This window comes from Phytophthora infestans, genomic scaffold (assembly GCF_000142945.1).
Source record: "Phytophthora infestans T30-4 supercont1.86 genomic scaffold, whole genome shotgun sequence".
In the NCBI taxonomy this organism is placed as follows: Eukaryota; Oomycota; class Peronosporomycetes; order Peronosporales; family Peronosporaceae; genus Phytophthora; species Phytophthora infestans.
In genome coordinates, this window is record NW_003303673.1 from 323,148 (window position 1) to 327,008 (window position 3,861).

Below are 3,861 nucleotides of genomic sequence, written 5' to 3' on the forward strand. Positions count from 1 at the left end.
AAAACATCGTTGGGTGGACGCCCACGGATGACGGTCTGGGAGGCGCCGAAAGTGGATTTTCGTGGAACAGCCAAATGTGCCTCCAAAAATCTCCAGTGGGGTATTTTCCCGGCAGGCGTCAACAACCAGGAAGGAGGGGCCGTCGGCGGCCGATAAACACTCGCGTTCTGGGCTGCCCCAGAACGGAGGACCGACTTTGTTGAACCCGCTACCTGCAATGGCCCAGCAGGGAGCTGGATGAGGTTCTCGATCGGGACTGCCCGGGCCACCGGGGGAGCGTGCGCAACTGCGTCAGACGACCCGAGCGATCCTTGCTCGGCTGCAGGTGCTTGAGAGGTCAATTCACGGTCGGTAACAGACGGGGACCATCCTCGAGATCCGACTCCTGGTGCGGATCGATCGATGGCTCGCCGCGCCCGTCGGTTCACGGTCGCCCGACGCATGCTCCCGCTCAGTAGACTGATACGACTCTGGAATCGTAGCGGGGTGATATTTCTTGAGTCGTCCGACGTAAAACGTCGGATATAGACGTAGTGATGTAGGAATGTCCAGAGTGTAATCGTCACCAATGACCTTGATTATCGTAAACGGCCCAATAAAGCGTGGCGCGAGTTTGTTCGCGCCGAGGTTATTAACCGCAGCGTTTCTGATACCTTCAGTCGACACGAGCACTCGTTCGCCTGTCGTAAACGTGGCCGTTTGCTTGCGGCCAGTCTTGTCAGCGTTCTCCTTCTGCTTGTCCACTGCGTCCTGCAGTGCGTCTCGAACATAGCGGGTGACCGCTTGGCGCTGTAGTACGAAGTCGGAGACGACTGCGGAGTTGATTGGTCGCGCCGCATGCTTCGGCGCGTAGTTAGCCGGCGCAAGTGGGATGGATGCGGAACGTGTCACTGCATTGACTGACATGAAAACTGGGGATACACTCGAGATATCATTAGCAACCGGTGTATGTACCGGTTGACCCAGTACCGGTTTTGCCGCCGGAGACGTCGGAACTGGAGTACACGGCTTCTCGGCAGCTTCTTGCCCACCCAGAGCGAATACACACATCACTGGCCCACGGCGAGGAGAGCGGGTACACGCGGGTGTCGCGCGTTGTTAATGAAGAAGGGCGTCAGCCCAGTCGACGCGTGTACTGCGTTGTTCAGCACGAACTCGGCGAGAGGCAGAAACGATCTCCAGCTGGAGAACGACGTCGCGTAGCTTCGAAGGACGTCTTCGAGGACGCGATTTACGCGCTCCGTCTGGCCGTCCGTTTCTGGATGGGCTGCCGTGGACATCAACAGCTTCGAGCCCAGTAGCTCGAAGATCTTTGGCCAGAAGGCCGACCTGAAGCGCGGGTCGCGGTCGAAGACGATGGATTCAGGAAGGCCATGATGGCGTAGACCGCATTGATGAAGTGCACCGCGGTATCCGCCGCGGTGATCGAATCCGACACCGGAATCAGGTGGACCATCTTGCTGAAGCGGTCGATGAACATCAAGACACCCGAACGTCCTTTAGCAACGGGTGGGAGCCCGAAGATGAAGTCCATCGACACCGAGCACCAGGCCGCGGTGGTCACTGGTAGAGGACGCATGGGAGCTTGCGAAGACGAGGCAGGTTTCACGCGCTGGCAGATCTCGCAGGTGCGCACCCACTTACGTACCCATTTGTACAGGTGGGGCCAATAAAAGTCGCGTGACACAGCGGCAAACGTCTTCTCGCGACCGGGATGAGCACCCAGCGGGCATCATGAAACTCATGGATAATCCGTGAGCGCAGATCGGGGTCGTTAGGGACAACGACACGTGGGGTATCGAAGTTGTCGATGTTGTACGCTAGCAGCTTATCCTCGAGACGATATCGGTGAATTTTGTTTCGTACAGAGCGGGAAAGAGCTCCCGGTGTGTCGGCGCTGGGAGAGCGGCGATACTTCAGGATACTGGAGTACGTCGAGTCATGCTCGTAAGCAGCTCGGATTTCGTCGCGAAGTGGCATTACCGGAGAGATGCTTGACTCCTGACGCCTCGCACGTGACACACTCGTCTAGTTCGTCTTCATCGAGCGAAGCTTGTCGACCCAATGCACCGCTGGGGTCGTAGTCGGGACGCCGAGACAAAGCGTCGGCGAGAATGTTCTTGCCGGGCTTGTAATGGACCACGAAGAATGAAAGCCAGCGGGCCATCCGCTGGGAGAGATGAGGACTCTTAATCGCTGTCCTCAGTAATGCATGGCCGCGAAGATATCCTCACCCTTCAAGTACACTCTGAACTTGATCAGAGCGTAGCGCATCGCAAGGAGCTCCTTGCCGTGAACAGGGTAGTTGCGCTACGCCGGCTTCATCTGTCTGGACTGGTAGCTTGCGACGCGCTCTCGACCTTCATCATCGAAATACATCAGCGCACAACCGATGACGAAATCGCTCGTGTCGCAGACGGCGTGAAAAGGCTTCGAGTCATCCGAAAGCGCGAGGATTGGGGCCTCGGCGAGACTCTTCTTCACCTAGTCGAAGGCGGCTTGATGTGTGGAAGTCCACGACCTCAACACATCTTTCTTCAACAACGAAGAAAGCGGCCGGATCAATCCGGCGTAATTCTTCGTGCACTTGTGGAGGTAATTTGCGAGACCCAGCCACTGACGCAATTCAGTGGGATTCTGTGGCGTAGGCCACGCACATGTCGACGACACTTTCTCGGGGTCGGCGCGGACGCCGTTCTTGTTCTCAAAGCCGCTAAGCACTGGAATCTCCGGCGCACAGAATATACACTTCTTCAAGTTTGCGTACAGCTTGTTTTCACGCATCACTTGGAAGACTTGCCTCAGATGCTTCAGGTGGACTTCGAGCGCGCTGAGGCCTCCCTCATCGTGACTGTGTACGAAGATGTCGTCGAAATAACTCGGTGCGAAATCGCGGAGCGGGCGCAGCATACGGGATACCATGCGATTGAAGGTGGCGGGGGCATTCTTCAAGCCTTGTGGCATAACAAGCCACATCCAGAGCATATCACTGGGAGTCGTTACTGCTGTGAGCGGTATGTCGCTCAGCCTCATAAGGATTTTGTAGAACCCATCGGTCAAATCGAAGGCGCTGAAGACCGCACTACCCGACATTGCGTCGAGCACCATGTCCTTCCGAGAAATCGGCGTCTTGGCGGGAATGGTAGCGTCGCTCAGCTTGTTGAAGGCATGGACGATGCATCACCTACCCGTGGCTTTATTCACCCAGAATGCAGCGGGGCTGCCGTAGCTTTAGCGTCAGAGGAAGACGTTCGACTCAAAGAGTCACTAATACTAAGTTCCTTATCCAAAGGACACTTACAGCCCAAGACCAGGGCTCAAAGTTAACACCTTAACTTTTATGCTTCAAAACCAGAAGTGTTTTATTTACTATTATTGCGGCCAAGCCGCCTAGGGGTAAATGTATCTCTTTAACTATCTAGCATAGTTAAACCTAATCAAATGCATAACGTGTGGCTTTCAGCCAACGTACTGAGATACCTTGTTAACTCTCCAACTTATGTACTGAGAGTTTGTTAACTCTCCGGGTACTTCGTACCCCTGTGTGCTCCACACCATGTAACCCCGTTACACTCTCCCCCACTAAGATGAGAACATTCCGTTCTCGAAACTCTCCTCAGCGAGGTCACGTCTTGTTAAGACGGCGGAGGTTACTACACCTCACACCAGCGTTGTACAGCTCCGTGAGCTCACAAACGCCTACGCATCGTTGATGCCCAACTTCTCGTCGTCGGCCCACGGCCCAATGCTCCAAGCGCAGCGCGCATCTTGCTCTCAAGCGGTCTCAGACCTACGCTCGCGCTCCGCGCCTACTCCAAGAACTGCAAACCGCTTAGAGCAATGCTCTTGACTCATGCGAGT